This window comes from Salmo salar, chromosome ssa12 (assembly GCF_905237065.1).
Source record: "Salmo salar chromosome ssa12, Ssal_v3.1, whole genome shotgun sequence".
NCBI classification, from domain to species: domain Eukaryota; kingdom Metazoa; phylum Chordata; class Actinopteri; order Salmoniformes; family Salmonidae; genus Salmo; species Salmo salar.
Window position 1 is genome coordinate 15,512,557 of NC_059453.1, and position 19,490 is coordinate 15,532,046.

At 45.1% G+C, this 19,490-nt stretch overlaps 1 pseudogene; it reads left to right on the top strand.

Moving 5' to 3' along the window:
- The first annotated feature begins 497 nt into the window (after window positions 1-497).
- Window positions 498-12,408, top strand: LOC106564321 (alpha-2-macroglobulin-like; annotated as a pseudogene).
- The last annotated feature ends 7,082 nt before the right edge of the window (window positions 12,409-19,490 follow it).

Sequence of the window (19,490 nt, forward strand, 5' to 3'; positions counted from 1 at the left end):
CTGATCTGGACCGGGAGGAGTTTGCACATGGTGATACGGGATTACAGGTGATGTAGGTTAAGCACGTGGAGTAATGATTTAGGATAATGAGATTAATATGCATGTCATAGGCCTAAGCGTACGGTCTTGATAAAATCCCCATTATGTGCTTTAGCTGCCTTTCCAATATTGGAAAATAAGACCATTTTTATCGAAAAGACATGTATGTTCCTGAACGATGCACGATGCTGCCTTGTTGACTATTATGACCGGGCAGCGCAGATTACTGTTCCATTTGAGAGGCGCTCCTCCCTACCGGGTTTGCCCGGTCACATGCACCCCGGTTCAGCCTAATCGAACACCTTTAATATCCAGGTGTGCGCGCTTAGTAATTATAAAACAAATCCGGAACTAGCCGCGCACCTGCAGGATATTTAAGAGGACGTAACCGAGTCGTCTCATTTCTAAATCGATAAATAAATCGGGGTGGTGAGTATACCTAGACCAGAGGTGTTACGGCAACTTGTGGGGAAATCATTATGCCCGTAACAACAGGTCGGCGGTTAACTTCTAAGAAGTTAATTAACGCCTAACATTTTTTACATTCATCTGATCTTTTACAGGCTATACCAAATGCACTGTAAAAGGGTTTAGTAACATAGTAGACTATGCACACTAGACTAACATTGATGTTGTTAGTCACTCTCACTCAGATATCATTCAAATGGCATAGTCATGGGGGAATGTGTAGAATTGACGGAAATAAGAGTGCATTTGACAACTTTCTGCTCATTGGCAAAATTAGTATAATTGCATGAAATTGATCATACAACTGTTAAATACATTGCCCAATGGTAGAATGACAGGATATTAATTTGCAGCAGGCAGGTCTTCCCAGTAGGAATACTAAGTCATAACTGGTTTTGGTTTATTTTTCTCCTTTAGTCATGGTTCTTCCTGGGCTTGAGGTTTGGAGATGGATACTCTTTGCCTGCATTCACTGGCTTTGTGTCTGTCAAGAGACTCCAAGACCGTAAGTCAATCTGCAGTCACAAGTTAGAATTTAATGGTCAGACTTGCTTGTCTCGGTTTAATGTTCTGTCAGCAGATTTCGAGCAATTTTTAATCTACCCTTTCTGCAGGTCTTTATCCTCCTGTGTATTTCACCTGGCTTTGTGTTTAGAGGTATCCTGTCATTGGGTACTGATTTTCCCGTTGCCGGGTGTGTTCTCTGTAGGGTTTACATGGTAGCCATTCCTGCAGTGATCCAGGCAGGCTCAGAGGCCAAGCTTTGTGCCAGCCTTCTGCAGCCCAACGAGACCCTGGTCATGACCATATCGCTGATAGCCGACGGGCAGAACAAAAGACTTCTCCACGAGACTTCTGACCAAGAGTTTCACCGCTGTTTCCAGTTTCAGGTCAGCCCAGCATTGGTGGACATCTAGAGCCATTCCAATAAGAGTGTAATGTACTTCTCAGCTTTGCTGCATCGCTTAGGTTCTTTGTGCAACGCCAGCTTATTTTATGGGAAATGTCAATGTGGTGGCCTACCAGAACTTTTCTTCAGATTCAGGTTTTGATTGCATGCTAGTATATACTATCGAGACAATTGATATGTAACTTAAAGTACGCTGAGTGCATAATGTGATCCCTGCAGGAGTTACCAGCTGGGCCACACGGCACCACATTTTAATGTCCTATGTTATCGGTCCGTTAGTTCACCGGTGTTGCCCTGTCTCGGTCTCTGACAGGCCCCTCATGTGAAGAGCGACGAAGTGCAGAACTTTAAGGTGGAGGTTCGAGGGGTAACATTTCTATCAACAGAGGAGAGAAGGGTCATGATCAAACCCTACGGCCCCATGACGTTCATCCAAACGGACAAACCAATCTACAACCCAGGACAAACGGGTAACGTTAGAGCCAGTACACCTTCAGTCTGGTTGCTGAGAAACAATTGGGTGATGGTTTACTCCAGGGCTTTGAACTTTTTGGGCCCCTGACCCCATTTTGATATCAGTCTTCCACGACCCCACCATGTTCCCTTTGTTTATTTGAGGCTATAACTGTATTAGAATGAAGTATTGTTTGAAATGCATCAGGCAATAATTGTGTAGAAAAGAACACTATCATTGCCGGCAATGCTCTTCCCCCAGTCTGGTCCTGTCCACTCTGTTCTAACGAGTCATGCGTGGTTTATGAGGATTGTAGAGGGAAACGATAGACATCTGAAGAGCCTCGTTGTTCAGGAATGTGGTGCAGATGCATTAAATCCACTGGGTTCACTCAGGATATGTACACTGGAATCAGGATGGAAATCCTCAACCAGTATTTCTGGGAATTTTGAGAAAGTTGTCTGAAATGATGCTTCTAATATTGTGTTTGTCTACAGTGCATTTTAGAGTCGTCACCTTGGATACCAATTTTAGCCCTGTCAATCAGCTGGTGAGTTGAAAATATACAATAGTATTTTAGTTCAGTCTCTACTGTTTCAGACCAAAATACAGAAGTGTCACAATACTGTGATGGCCATAGCAATCTGGTATTATGTAACACTATGTACAGCAATCAGCCAGCCAGGACATGGGGTTTCCATTCATGTAGGTCAGAAGGGAATGTATGGGATCATCTCTTCCTGAGATTGAATTGCCATTCCCAGTGCAAATGCTACATGTGATGTTTACGTTAAGCGACCAAGCCAATCACCTGTCTAGTTCCTGTAGTTGTGGACAGTTATGCTACTCTGCTGTTTAATGAAACATGAACCCATCTCTTGTCTTTGCCCTTCACAGTACAACATTGTGGAACTTGAGGTAAGATCCTTGTTAGTTTAACTTTATGTTGACTGTCAGTGTAACTACTGCAAGATTATGACTCCCCCAGCTAGCTAGGTCCTCATTTCCACCTACTGTAGAACGTAGCCAAATACTTCCAGTCAGCTTTGTGTGATCTGGGCCCCCTTCAGTAAATGCATGTTGCAGATAGAAATGTCATGAATAGAGCTGACTCCTTGTCCTGCTGAACGTTCCCCTTCCTATGAACCAACAGGATGTTAATCACAACCGGATTGGACAGTGGGTCAACACTACATCCAGTGGCAACATTCTGCAACTTTCTCACCCCTGAACTCTGAAGCACCTGTAGGATCCTATACTATTGTAGTGTGGATTGGTGAAGAGAAAATCTACCACAACTTCAAGGTAGAAAAGTATGGTAGGTTGAGTTTCTCTTTCATGCTAGGTAATGTTGAATGGATGCATCACAATCCTGGAACGTTCTAGAGTTGACTGCTGTTGTTTTTCTCTGTAGTTTTGCCCAAGTTTGAGATCCAGATGAACCTCACTGACAAGATCAGCGTTGTTCAAGAAGAGTATGAAGTGAAAGTGTGTGCAGAGTGAGTAAACACTATTGGTGATTTGCAATGTATTGTAGTTAGTCCACTAAATGTCATTACGCTAATGCAGACCTGGGTTGAAATACTATTAGAAGTGTTTCATTTACATTTCAAAGTAAGGATTTGGATCTTAAATACAAGTAAATCACATTTTATTGGTCACGTGCAGCAATATGTAACAATTTGACAAATGCTTAATACACACATCTAAGGAATGGAATTAAGAATACAGTATATACATATGAGATGAGTAATGCAAGGTATGTCAGCATTATTAGTGACTAGTATTCCAATGATTTCAAGTCTGTAGGCAGCAGCCTCTGCTAGTACTGTAGCTTCATGTGGAAATGCACTTAATAAAAATATCTGCATTAATGAGCCATGCTAATTGAAGACCTATAGTGCTGCTACAATCCCTGAGATTTGTTAGTGGCATTAACATGAACAGCTGGTTCTTGGTTCTCAGATTAGGATCAGGTCCCACCCTGACATGTGACCTTGTTCATTATGATCTCTAGTTAAAACTGATCCCATTCTGAGGCTCTATGAAGACAGGTCCAGATTCATTGACCATGTTAAACATGTGACTTAAAGCCTGCAGGAATGCACAAGCCTTTAGGTTTTTAATATGGTAACTGGATGGAGGAAATTGACACTTGTCTTGTTGTGAATTGAAATCAGATACACGTATGGGCAGCCTGTACCTGGTAAAGCAGGGGTGAAGTTGTGCCGACCCTTGGTGGACAATGCAGTGATACCAATAACAATTGATGAGAGAAATCCACAAGGAGTCCCTGATTACACACCTCCATGCCACGAAGAGTCAATAGAGGTTTGTATGCTTTCCTCTAGCTAGTAGTGCTGTATTTACCAACAGATTACATTTGAATGGGGTTCTGCTTGCTTTTCCTAGATGGACAATACTGGCTGTGCTTCTTATGCCTTCAACATGGCAATTTTCACAAAGAATGCAGGAGAGAAATTGCTGAGAGACGTGTTTAGTTTCCATGCAGAAGTTCAGGAGGAGGGGACAGGCAAGTCCTCTATCACAATCATTATGATTGACTCAATACAAACCCTTCATTTCACTTCAGCTGATGGCGATGTAACTATTGCCTGTTTCATTAGATCAGGGTTTCCCTAACTGTCCTGGGGCCCCCCTGGGTTCACGTTTTGGTTTTTGTCCGAGCGCTACACGGCTGACTCAAATAACCATCTCCTAATGTAGTTTTGATGATTTGAATCAGCTGTTGTGCTGGGCAAGAAACTGAGGTGGGTCCAGGACTGAGTTTGGGTTACTCTGCGTTGGCTCAAGGTTGGTAAGAAAGAGCTTTTGACCTTTGGTTTTATATAATGCTGTTTTAATATTCTGCAATTCAGTTACCATCCTATTATTTGTTTTCATTTGACAGGTATTACACTGTCAGAGGAAAAAAATGTAGAGCTCTCCTATGTGATTGGAGAATTCACATTTGTTGACACACCCCAAATCTATGAGCATGGATCAATTATCGAAGGCAAGGTAAGTCCAAATGGTGTTCCTGTTGACTTGTGGATGCTTTTTGCTTGTCCTGAAGTACCAGTATGTGGTGTCACTTCATTCATACCTTTTCCTCAGATAAATGCTGTTCGATTTAACAACACACCCATCTCTGACATGTTAGTCTACCTGTTTGAGGAGAAAGGCTGGTCCTCATATCTACGACTACAGAACCTAACCACGGACAGTCGTGGTATTGCCAGGTTCTCCGTCAACACAACCAGTATGCCCAGAGAGAATATTAACCTCGTAGTAAGTATGATTCCTTGTCGGTTTGAGAGACTTTATACTCCATGCCAGCGTTTCCCCAACTGTCCTGGAGACCGTGAGGGGTGCGTGTTTAGTTTGTTGCCCTACACAGCTGACTTCAAATAATGAACTCTTCATCAAGATTTGAATCAGCTGTGTAGTGTTAGGGGGGGAACCAAAACGTGCACCGCTTGGGGTCCCCAGGACAGTTGGGAAACGCTGCCCTAAGGCCATGACCCTAACATGCTGTGACCTAGGTGGATGTGTTATTATATTGCTTCCTGTTATCCTCTCAGATCCCCCACTGTATATAGGACGGTGTCTAGGGGTAGATTTAGGATTGGGCCTTTTGTTCCTTTCCAGGTGAGTGACACCCCACAAGTGGAGTACCCAGGATACAGGGTCCCCTATTTCAACAGAGGGCAACACGTCCTCTCACTGATCCAGCCCGCTGCCCCAGACAGTAAACCGTCCAGCTCCCTGGCTATTCAGAAGATGGAGGAACCACTGGCATGTGGGCAGGCAGTGTCAATCACCATCCGCTATGCCATCGTAGGGGAGACTGTCCCAAAGGGCTCTGTGGATGTCCTCTACCTGGTGAGTAGAACCAGGAACAACCTGCAAACCCATGGTGCCTCTCAAATAGCACCATATTTCCAGGATGATTTCAGACATTGCCCCAGCCACACTTTCAAAGGAAGGATGTTCCTATACTGCTAATCAACCACGGTAACCCAACCTAGCTAATGTATAAACAATACATTTAGCAAATTCGTAACATGTATGAAATGGACATCCACTAATGAATACATACGAAACGTAACGTATCCTACTAATTGGAGTCCTGGATTTGTTTACCATGTTACGTCTACCCCATGAGTCCAGGTTGCAACGTCTCCTCTCTGAGTTGCTGAGAACTGTTCCCTTTCCCTCCAGGCCTTATCCAGAGGGGTCATAGTTCAGCATGGACACATCAATGTTACTGTGCAGCAGGACAGTCCTGGTGAGTGTTTCATTAAGTGATTCTGACCGTTCTGGAAGGTTCTTGATGACAGTGACCTGCTCTTGCGTTGCAGTAGCTGAGGGTGACGTCACCTTGACGTTGGCAGTGGTTCCAGAGATGGCACCGGTGGTTCAGCTCCTGGTGTACAGTATGCTACCCAGTGAGACTGTCATCGCCCACAGCATGAACTTCCCCACTGAGAAATGCTTCAGGAACAAGGTGTGTGCAGGAGTCTGTCATTGTTGCCACTTTATGAAAGGTGTCCAGTATTTCCATGCAGACTGTATCATACCTGGAGTAATGGTATCTGATGTGTACGCCAGGTGTTGGTGGCGTTCTCGCCCTCCAACGCTGTCCCAGGGGAGGAGAACACCCTGCATCTCTCGGCCCAGCCCGGTTCCCTCTGTGGCCTCAGTGCTGTGGACCAGAGTGTTGGCATCATGGAGCCAGGGAAGAGGCTGGATGCTGACAAGGTAACGGAGCTCACTGAAGTGAACAACAGTGGTACCACCATACCTACAGTTTTGGTGGTGCTGGGAATACAACCAGTGACTACAGCAGACATGGAGTGGATCTGGTTATTTGGGGAGCTTTTATCAAATGTAATGAGACTGGTTCTCTGGCTTGAGGCCTGCTTTCTATTGACTCTCGGTAACTGGAAAGCACCTCTGGGTTGATAGGACAACTTTCTAAAAGTTTAGCAATGGAAAACCAAAATTGAGTGTCCTGTTTGGTCCCCAATGAACAAGAGAATTTCAAGCCTCCCTTTTGTCCCATTCCAGATATTTGATTTGTTACCAGTCAAGGAGACGACCTATATTCCCTACGAGCTTGAAGATCCAGTAGCATGTTTACGTGTTAGACCAAGGAGATCCATAATGCCATACCCATATGGACCGTCTGAGGAGACAAATGATCCTTATGCAGTTTTTCAGGTAAATATTTCTGCCCTGTTTTCTCAACTTGAAGAATCAGCCCCCATACTGTTATTCTTAATAGAATGACAAATGGACATTTATTAATAATGAGTTGTTTCTGACATTTCTAGACACTGGGACTGAAGCTAGCGACTAACCTGGATATAAGAGTACCTTCCTGCCTCAGTTACCAGGGGAACCAGTACTATCGCTCCTATGGTGAGATGTCCTTACCAACCCTTATTCTCATCATTGTCTTTATTGAACCTTGGGAAATGGCTTACTTTTTGCTAGAATAACAAAGCCTGGTCTAAACACACTCACTGAGCACAGCATTCAGTCCATTTTTAACTTGACAATAATGGCCATGTTTTGTGTTAGTAGTAGCTTACAGCCAAATGGCTAGGCCTGGATCAGCGGGTCCTAGACTTGAAATGGCTGTGGCTGGTGGACTTGCCGCTCCACCTCCGCCACCCATACAGACGGTCCGTACATTGTTCCCTGAGACATGGATTTGGGATCTTGTGGAAGTTGGGTAAGTGCTCTGCACAGTGAGGCTGACCTCAATGGGTGTCCCTGGTTAGATAAAGCTTAAATGCATTTGTAACAACAAACGGTGTTGAAATTAGTCCCTTGGTGGCTTTCTGTTTGAACTCTGACCTCTGTATTCCAGGGAGTCTGGATCAGCAGATGTCCCCCTGACAGTCCCAGACACCATCACCACCTGGGAGACTGAGGTCTTCTGCCTGGCCCCCAGTGGCTTCGGTCTGGCTCCTCTGGTGGAGCTCACGGTCTTCCAGCCCTTCTTCCTGGAGCTCACCCTGCCTTACTCGGTCATCCGGGGAGAGCACTTTGAGCTGAAGGCCACCGTGTTTAATTACCTCTCCAAGTGCATCATGGTACGATGGTTTCTTGAGTTGTATTGTTTTTGTCGTACCATGTTATCTTACGACGTGTTCCTCTTTGGCAGGTTTCTGTGACTCCAGCTCTTTCCTCCGACTACACTCTCACACCTGTGCGTGATGTCCAGGACTCCTCGTGCTTGTGTGCCAATGGAAGAAAGACCTTCAGTTGGACAATGGCCCCCTCTGTCCTGGGTTAGTCTTCATTCAACTGTTGAAACGGCAGAATGGATGTCAACCTGAGTTGTGTAACCTGTGCTGTACTGCGTGTAGGGGTTTTGAACGTGTCCGTTAGTGCAGCGGCTGTCCAGTCCCACGCTGAGTGTGGTAACGGGGTTGTGAACGTACCGGAGAGAGGACGCGTTGACACGGTCACACGGAGCCTGCTGGTGAAGGTATGTGGTCTACTGCTGTTAGGTTGCACAGATGGTGTCTGGTGTAACTGCCTCTGAAAAGAATCCCTCTCCTCCAGGCTGAGGGAACAGAGAAGAGCCACACCTACAACTGGTTGCTGTGTCCTACTGGTCAGTAATGAATCAGCGTTGAATGTTCACGGTGGTTGTGATCATCCTCATTCAGCGCATGTTTGTGTCCACAGGAGAAGCTCTGACAGAGGAGGTGGAAGTACAACTCCCCCAGAATGTGGTGGATGGCTCTGCTAGGATTTCCCTCTCTGTTCTGGGTAAAATAAAGCATTGTGTAGTGGTGGGAAGACAACGCTGCTGCTGTTTGCTAAAGAGGACAGTCTAACAGAAGTCCCTTGTTTCTCTGTAGGGGACATCCTGGGTCGGGCCCTCAACAACCTGGATGGACTGTTGCAGATGCCGTATGGTTGTGGGGGAGCAGAATATGGCCCTGCTCTCCCCCAATATCTACATCCTGGAGTACCTGCGGAATACAAAGCAGCTCACGCCAGCCATCCTAGACAAGGCCACCAAGTTCCTCACTAGTGGTAGGAGAGTCCCTTAAAATCTGTCTTGATTAGACACCAAATTAGAGGATTTAGTTTTCTATTCCAAACCATTTTAAAGTGTTTCTCCACGGTGTGGTAACGATGGAGCTACATAACAGATGATATCACTGACCCAACACATGGATTCCTACTGAAGTCATTTGATGGTAGAATATTGACACTGTCTCATAGTGCAGGACTCTCCAACCCTGTTTCTGGGGAGTTACTGTCCTGTAGGGTTTCACTCCAACCCTGGTCTAGCTCCCCTTCTAATAATTAGCTGGCTGAATGGGCTAATTACAGCTTGGTTGGAGGGTAGCTCTCCATGAACAGGGTTGGGGAGCCATTTGGGGCTCAACTCTGGGAGTAGAACAACCACTTGGTCACTGTTCATGCTAAAAACCCACCGGCAGGTTACCAAAGGCAGCTGAACTACAAGAATGCTGATGGTGCGTACAGCACGTTTGGACAAGGCTTGGGGAACACCTGGCGAGTACTTGGCTTGTTTTTCACCTACGGATAGGACAGTTGACATGTGATGTCAGGGCTTTTAAATGAATCCAGTTCTTTCTTCAGGCTGACTGCTTTTGTCTTGAGATCCTTTGGCAAAGCCCAGTCTTTCATCTATGTTGACCCGGCAACAATGGAGCAGTCCAAGACTTGGTTGGAACGTCAACAAGGCAAACATGGCTGTTTCAGAACTTTAGGGAAGCTCTTGAACAACAGAATGAAGGTATTTATATTGCTAACAAACTGAAGGATGTTAAATCAACAGGCTAGATGCAGTTAGTATTTTAACATTGTTTTCTAGGGTGGAGTGACGGATGAAGTCACACTGACGGCTTACATCACTGCTTCAATGCTGGAGCTCAACATGTCCGTGTCGGTAAGTAGCTTCACTCCACGTAACCGTTTCTCGCAACTCATTTAGCCTCCTGTATGAAATCTGTGTCTGTCTTACATCAACTGTCATCTAAAGATTGTACAATGAAGTAACTTGTCTGAAAGTAGCCTATGAAATAACAAAGAATGGGTGTTTATATAAGCAGATCTGTGCTCCAGCTTGACTCTCTCTAGCCTGGTCCCAGATCTGTTTGTATTGTCTGCTTTCACCTTTATTTTAAGAATCCCACTGAGACCAAGGCCTCTATCAGAGGAGCCCTGCATATACCAAATGCGACGTAATGATCCCATTCCTCAGCAAAAAGCTGTCACTAATCAACAAGTTGAATGGAACCCAGTCCAAACTGATCTGGGACCAGGCTGGCTTGTGTCTTAATGTGCTGCTGTTATTCTGTGCTCCAGGATCCTGTTGTGGACCACAGCTTGTCTTGCCTGAAGAACTCCACCAGTGATATGTCCAACACCTACGCTACTGCTCTGCTGGCCTACACCTTCACCCTGGCAGGTGACATGGAGACACGGGCCCAGCTTCTGCAGCACCTCGACACCATCTCATTTCAAGAGGGTGAGCTATATCCTGGTCCAAGATCTGTTAGTGCTGTCTTGCCTGGATAATGGAGTCTTCCTAAAAGTGCAAACCTTTGTCCAATCAAACAGCCAAAGTTGATTTGGGGAGGTCAGGACTTTGTTTTGTCTAGTCTGTATTAGGACGACTAAGCTAGTCCTTATCCTGAAGTGTGTGTGTGTGTGTGTGTGTGCTCCTCAACCCTCAGGGGGTCTCCTGCACTGGTCCCAGTCCTCCTCGGAGACCTCACCCTCCCTGGAGGTGGAGATCAGCTCCTACGTTCTGCTGGCGTCCCTCAGTGCCTCTTCTCGGTCTACCTCTGACCTGGGCTACGCCTCCCGCATCGTCAGGTGGCTGGTGAGGCAGCAGAACGCCTACGGAGGCTTCTCCTCCACACAGGTATACTTCCCAAACACCAGTGGTCTGAAATGGCACCTTGTGCACTAGTACAGGCAGAACTCTGGTGAGGCTCACTTCCACTGGTACAGAGCCTAGAAACCACCACCATCATAATGGATGGAATTGGGCTATAGTCACTTTAGCAACTGTTGAATTTGGAAAAATGAAGCCTTTAAAAACGGTCTTTGTCATTGAAGGTATTGTCCTGTGGTCTGTATGTCTAGGACACCGTGGTGGCCCTCCAGGCCCTGGCTCTCTACTCCACCAGGGTGTTCAGTAGAGGAGGAGCCAGCACAGTGACGGTACGGTCTCCCAGTGGGGAACGGTGCCTCTTCCATGTGAACCAAAACAACAAGCTTCTGTACCAGGAGAGGGCGCTGCAGGACACAGAAGGGAAGTACAGCGTTGAAGTGAAGGGCAGTGCTTGTGCCTCAGTGCAGGTCAGTGAATACACATCTCTGCTCCCAGTCCTGTGGCGCAAGATGCGCTTTAATATACATTACAGGGAAGATGTTTGTATTTGGACAGGATGGTTTCCCTGACTTCCTCTTCTCTATCCCAGGTGGTGCTCCACTACAACGTCCCTACTCCTACCAGAAGCACAACGCTCAGTATCCAGGTGACTCCAGAGGTGGACTGCAACATCAAGTCTTTGAGACCCAGAGTCACGCTGAAGCTCCAGTTTCGGTAAGAGTGAAGGACCCATTTGTATGAATTATTTTAAATGTGTTATCTTGGCGCATGACTTGCAGAATGGGTTTGACCCAAATGAATCAGGGTTATTGACCTTTATGGCTAAAATAATCCAAGCATTTGATTATTAAAAGCAGTTGTCAATCATGTTTTTCTCAGATATCATGGAAAGGAGCTCACCACCAATATGATTGTAGTGGATTTGAAAATGCTCTCTGGGTTTTCCCCAGATCCAGACTCTTTGGGGAGGGTGAGTTGTTGTGGTGTGACCTTTATCCATCGGTGTCCCTTTTTTTTTGTCCATGCAATATCAATGACTTGTCTTCACAGCTGAGGGGTTCAAGTCAAGTGGATCGTGTTGATATCAAAGATGACCATGTGTTAATGTACCTGACAGAGGTGAGGTGGAAACCATTCCCATGGCACTCCATATATAGATTTTGCTGTATAATGAGCAATATGTTTGTTTTTCTCCCAACAGCTGACATCACTATTTCCTTTCCACATCACCCTGGACATCATACAGGAGCTCCCAGTACAGAATCTAAAGCCAGCGGTGGTCAGAATCTATGACTACTACCAGCCAAGTAAGTTGCTCTACTAACCCCTCTTCTGAGGAACATTTGGGCAACTTGTTTTCATTTACTCAGACTAACCTGTCTTACGGTTACAGGTGACCAGGCTGAGACAGAATACGTCTTCCCTTGCAAGTAGGGGTTCCAAGCTGGTGAGCTATTGCTGAGTCATATACTATACATGCAGTATAAATGATTTAGGGAGCCAGTCTTCCTTTAATCTAAATGCTGGTCAGTTTGGTAATGGATTTGCTCCTCGACAGATGGAAGATGACATTGAGGTCACACCTGCAACCCTTGAGACGTCTTTCAAGTGCTGAAATAAAGTTTTTCATTAGAACCCTTTTCTGGAGCATTTTGTTACACTGATGTGATTGGGGTGTCAGTAGACAGAGCAGCTCTCTGGAGGTGTAGTTTCCATCTGTGCTGTTACACAGCTTTGGGTTTTTGTTCCTCAGTCTGTGTCATGGACCCCTGTAGTTGTGAAGGCCTGGTTCTTTTAGTTCTCATCAGGGAATGGGCTCAGGACACATTAGCACTAAATGATATTAACATTTTACAAGGGATTGAGTCCTGGCTATGATCTCCTGAGAAGTTCCGTTCACGAATATCCTACCAACGGGACATCAAACTGTAATATCCTCTGTTTCGCGGAATACACGCTGTGCATATTTGTAAACAGCTGGTGCACGGAATCTAAGGAAGTGTCTAGATTTTGCTCGCCAGAAGTAGTATATTGTAATAATCTGCAGGCCACACTACTTGCCTAGAGTTCTCAGCTATACTTTTGCTGGTTATTTAGCACCACACTCAGCCAGCTGTATAAGCAAACAGGAAACCACTCACCCAGAGGCGGCGCTTGTAGTGGCCGGAGACTTTAATGCAGGGAAACTTAAATCACTTCTATCAACATGTTAAATGTGCAACCAGAGGGAAAATAATTCTAGATCACCTGTACTCCACACACAGAGACGCGTACAAAACTCGCCCTCCATTTGGTAAATCCGACCACAACTCTATCCTCCTGATTCCTGCCTACAAGCACAAATTAAAGCAGGAAGCACCAGTGACTCGGTCTATATAAATGGTCAGATGAAGCAGATGCTAAACTACAGGACTGTTTTGTTATCACAGACTGGAACATGTTCCGGGGTTCTTCCGATGACATTGAGGAGTACATCAGTCACTGGCTTTATCAATAAGTGCATTGAGGACGTCGTCCCCACAGTGACTGTACGTACATACGTACATACCCCAACCAGAAGCCATGGATTACAGGCAACATTCGCACTGAGCTAAAGGGTAGAGCTGCAGCTTTCAAGGTGCGGGACTCTAACCCGGAAGCTTAAAAGAAATCCCGCTATGCCCTGCGACGAACCGTCAATACAGGGCTAAGATTGAATCGTACTACACCGGCTCCGACGCTCGTCGGATGTGACAGGGCTTGCAAACTATTACAGACTACAAAGGGAAGCACAGCCGCGAGCTGCCCAGTGACACGAGCCTACCAGACGAGCTAAATCACTTCTATGCTGGCTTCGAGGCAAGCAACACTGAGGCATGCATGAGAGCATCAGCTGTTCCGGACGACTGTGTGAGTAAGACCTTTAAACGGGTCAACATTCACAAGGCTGCGGGGCCAGATGGATTACCAGGACGTGTGCTGACCAACTGGCAGGTGTCTTCACTGACATTTTCAACATGTCCCTGATTGAGTCTGTAATACCAACATGCTTCAAGCAGACCACCATAGTCCCTGTGCCCAAGAACAAAGGCAACCTGCCTAAATGACTACAGACCCGTAGCACTCACGTCCGTAGCCATGAAGTGCTTTGAAAGGCTGGTAATGGCTCACAACACCATTATCCTAGACCCACTCCAATTTGCATACCGCCCAAACAGATCCACAGATGATGCAATCTCTATTGCACTCCACACTGCCCTTTCCCACCTGGACAAAAGGAACACCTATGTGAGAATGCTATTCATTGACTACAGCTCAGTGTTCAACACCATAGTACCCTCAAAGCTCATCACTAAGCTAAGGAACCTGGCACTAAACAGCTCCCTCTGCAACTGGATCCTGGACTTCCTGACGGGCCGCCCCCAGGTGGTGAGGGTAGGTAACAACACATCTGCCACGCTGATCCTCAACACTGGAGCTCCCCAGGGGTGCGTGCTCAGTCCCCTCCTGTACACCCACGACTCCAACACCATCATTAAGTTTGCTGATGACACAACAGTGGTAGGCCTGATCACCGTCAACGACGAGACGGCCTATAGGGAGGAGGTCAGAGACCTGGCCGGGTGGTGCCAGAATAACAACCTAAGGAGATAATTGTGGACTACAGGAAAAGGAGCACCGAGCACATTCTCATCGACGGGGCTGTAGTGGAGCAGGTTGAGAGCTTCAAATTCCTTGGTGTCCACATCAACAACAAATTAGAATGGTCCAAACACACCAAGACAGTCGTGAAGAGGGCACGACAAAGCCTATTCCCCCTCAGGAAACTAAAAAGATTTGGCATGGGTCCTGAGATCCTCAAAAGGTTCTACAGCTGCAACATCGAGAGCATCCTGACCGGTTGCATCACTGCCTGGTACGGTAATTTCTCGGCCTCCGACCGCAAGGCACTTCAGATGGTAGTGCGTACGGCCCAGTACATCACTGGGGCAAAGCTGCCTGCCATCCAGGACCTCTACACCAGGCGGTGTCAGAGGAAGGCCCTGAATTTGTCAAAGACCCCAGTCATAGACTGTTCTCTCTACTACCGCATGGCAAGCGGTACCGGAGTGCCAAGTCTAGGACAAAAAGGCTTCTCAACAGTTTTTACCCCCAAGCCATAAGACTCCTCAACAGGTAACCAAATGGTTACCCGGACTATCTGCATTGTGTCCCACCACCCGCCAACCCCTCTTTTTACGCTACTGCTGCTCTCTGTTCATATATGCATAGTCACTTGTACATACTACCTCAATAAGCCTGACTAACCGGTGTTTGTATATAGCCTTGCTACTCTTATTTTCAAATGTCTTTTTACTGTTTTATTTCTTTACTTACCTACACACACACACTTTTTTTTTTGCCGCACTATTGGTTAGAGCCTGTAAGTAAGCATTTCACTGTTGTATTCGGCACACGTGACAAATAAACTTTGATTTGATGAATGGTGTGGCCAAGGCATGGCAAGATGTGGTGGTAAACACCTCACAAATCAATGAGATTAACAGAACTGACGACCCAACAGCTACTATAGAGCCCTACTGACAACACGACTCGCTAAATTCTATGAACACAATGTATGCAAACATACTGGGAGTAAGAGTGTGCTGTGAAAACAGAACTTTAGAAAAGCAGTGATGCTCATGACCTGACAATGGGAAAGAAAATACATTCTGGGTTGACTGCTGTCAAACTAAGCAATCGCTCTACTTTTGACGGCAGTACAACACCAGATGTTTCAGTTCAGAGAAGATTAAACAAGCCCTCTTGATTGGAGATACTCAGGAATTCTTAAACAGTAGTGAACGCAACTATATCACCATGTCTCATGAGCTGAAATAAAAGATCCCAGAAATGTTCCATTTTTGAGCATTTTTACTTTGCCAAGATAATCCATCCACTTGACAGGTGGGGAATTATCAAGAAGCTGATGACACGTACACTAGAGGTCGACCGATTTTCAAGTTGTCATAACAATCGGCATTGTTGGACGCCGATGACTTTGCACTTGTCGTGTCTTTGGCTATGCCGGATTAAGTGATATGACATGCTAACCTATAAAAATCCTTTCTCTGTAATTAATATTACCTGATTAAGCTAATCATGTAAATGTAATTAACCAGAAAGTCGGGGCACCACGGAAGAACGTTTATAGAGCCGTTATCTTCCGAATAAACTCTTAAAATACTTAGTAATATTTTACATCGATAGCAGTCAATATTAACCCTTATCTTATTTTCAGTCTCATAATGAAAGTTGTAAATTCTTGGCTATCTTCACGAACCCTGGCTAACAAGTTGAATCAGCAATACAAAATTGGGTTTAATTATTTATTTACTAAATACCTAAACTAATCACACAGAATTACAAATACACCGAATACATGATGGCTGGTTACACAAAGGAAAGGGGGTTGGGCTTGAATGAAAGAGCGGGAAGACTTAGGAACAAAGAAACAGCAGCTATGCTATCGTAAATACATTATCTTATGCATTCTAAATTACCGCCCATTTGGAAAAGGAAAATGCAATAAATATTTACTCTGAGCTGCGCTTCGGTAGATTGGTCGTAGATGCTGGCCGGGTTGGCCAACAGATCTTCCTGTCCTCGGAAGAATGTCTGGTGGTAAATTGGATACGTGGTGGTATCTTCGTCTGTCTGTTAGACTGGATCCGTCGTCCGTCCTTTCCTAGCCCCCGTCGACAGCGGCCGCTGCTAACTCAACGGCTAGGAAGTATCACTTCTGTAGTGAATAAGCTCAAAGTTCATACCATTCGCCACCAAAGCTCACGCCGAGGTTGGCTTAGTTCTGTACTTGACGTGTGTCCTTCTAACGTAGAGGCTGCAGACCTCACGTACTGGAACGTGTGGTTATCTTTTCGTCAAAGGCTTATATAGTGGAGAGGGGGAAGGATGTGTTTCATCGTTTATAACCCCTGTCTCTTCACAGGGGTGGGCCACTGATCAAGCAGGGCACTTTCCTTATGAAAACCCAATTCTCTCATTTGGAAGCTAAAATTACATTTAATCTCCTAACAAACAATTTCAATATCAAACATTTCAATTGCATAACAATTCCATGTGACTCTGATAACTAGAGGGTGTATACTTTCCCAGGTACAGTTTATGTCGTCCTGTCATCAGTCATAATGTCTCAGATGACAACCGAACTGACATCCATACTCATTACGTTCCAAAGCATATTTCCAACTGGTTTTATTACCAAAATATGGTTCCTTTCCCCATTTGTTTGATGTTCCCAGACTCTCTATATTTAACAGGACAGCAGTCCTTCAGGACAGCAGTACTTCAGTAGGGTCAGAAAGAGAGGGGAAGGGAGAAAGGTATTTATGGGGGTCATAAACCTTACCCACAGGCCAACGTCATGACACACTCCACGAGGAGACTGCGTGGCAGGCTGACTACCTGTTATGCGAGTGCAGCAAGGAGCCAAGGTGCTAGCTAGCATTAAATGTATCTTATAAAAAATCCATCTAAACATAATCACTAGTTAACTACACATGGTTGATATTACTAGCCTGTCCTGCGTTGCATATAATCGATGCGGTGCCGGTTAATTTATCATTGACTCATAGCCTACTTCGCCAAACGGGTGATTTAACAAGCGCATTTGCGAAAAAAGCACTGTCGTTGCACCAATGTGTACCTAAACATCAATACATAAGTATATATTTTTAAACCTGCATATTTAGTTAATGTTGCCTGCTAACATGAATTTCTTAACTAGGGAAATTGTGCCACTTCTCTTGCGTTATGTGCAACAGAGTCAGGGTATATGCAGCAGTTTGGGCCGTCTGGCTCGTTGCGAACTAATTTGCCAGAATTTTATGTAATTATGATATAACATTGAAGGTTGTGCAATGTAACAGGAATATTTAGACTTACGGATGCCACCCGTTAGATAAAATATGGAACGGTTCCGTATTTCACTGAAAGAATAAAGGTTTTATTTTCGAAATGATAGTTTCCGGATTTGACCATATTAATGACCTAAGGCTCGTATTTCTGTGTTATTATGTTATAATTAAGTCTATGGTTTGATAGAGCAGTCTGATTGAGCGGTGGTAGGCAGCAGCAGCCTCGTAAGCATTCATTCAAACAGCACTTTTCATTCAAACAGCACTTTGTGCGTTTGCCAGCAGCTCTTCGCAATGCTTCAAACATTGCGCCGTTTATGACTTCTTGCCTATCGACTCCCGAGATTAGGCTGGTGTAACCGATGTGAAATGGCTAGCAGGTTAGCGGGGTGCGCGCTAATAGCGTTTCAAACGTCACTCGCTCTGAGACTTGGAGTAGTTGTTCCCCTTGCTCTGCAAGGGCCGTGGCTTTTGTGGAGCGATGGGTAACGATGCTTCGAGGGTGGCTGTTGTCGACGTGTTCCTGGTTCGAGGAGAGGGACGGAAGCTATACTGTTACACTGGCAATACTAAAGTGCCTACAAGAACAGCCAATAGTCAAAGGTATATGAAATACAAATAGTATAGAGAGAAATAGTCCTATAATAACTGCAACCTAAAACTTCTTACCTGGGAATATTGAAGACTCATGTTAAAAGGAACCACCAGCTTTCATATGTTCTGAGCAAGGAACTTAAACTTTAGCTTTTTTACATGGCACATATTGCACTTTTACTTTCTTCTCTTTTTGCATTATTTAAACCAAATTGAACATGTTTCATTTATTTGAGGCTAAATTGATTTGATGTATTTTATTAAGTTAAAATAAGTGTTCATTCAGTATTGTTGTAATTGTCATTAATACAAATAAATAAATAAAACTGCCGATTTAATCGGTATCGGCTTTTTTTGGACCCTCCAACAATCGGTATCGGCGTAGAAAAATCATAATCGGTCGACCTCTAATGTACACCTTGTGCTGGGGACAATGAGGCCATTCTAAAATGTGCAGTTTTGTCGCAATGCCACAGCTGTCAAGTTGAGGGCGCGTGCAATTGGCATGCTGACTGCAGAAATGTCCACCAGAGCTGTTGTCAGATAACTGAATCATTTCTCTACCGTTAGCCGCAGCCAATGTCGTTTTAAAGAATTTGCCAGTTCTTCCAACCGGCCTCACGACCACGTGTAACCCTACCAGCCCAGGAACTCCACATCCGGCTCCTTCACCTGCGGGATCGTCTGAGACCAGCCACCCGGACAACTGATGAAACTGGAGTATTTCTGTCTGTAGTATAGCCTTTTTGTGGGGGAAAATCTAATTCTGATTGTCTGGCTCAGTGGGTGGGCCTATGCCCACCCATGCCTGCGCTCCTGCCCAGTCATATGAACTCCATAGATCAGGGCCTGATTTATTTCAATTGACTGCTTTCCTTATATGAACTGTAACTCAGTAAAATCATTGAAGTTGTTGCATGTTGCGTTATATATTTTTCATCAGTATATTATTAATGGATACACATCAACCCAATTCAGTGGTCACTTAAGGGTGCAATGATAAACGTGCATTCTATCCATAAACTCAGATTAGGACCCTGACAGTCAGTTGGATCCAGTAAAGCAGTGGTCACCAAACCACCCTGTAGTCTCCTGGGGGAACTCAGTGTCTTACACTCACATTGTTAATTCCAAATGGACCTCTGACCCCGACACATCTTAGGCACTCTGGTATATCTGCAAGGATTATGTCAGTGGTATTGTCAGGTCGCTATTTGTTTTGGGAAC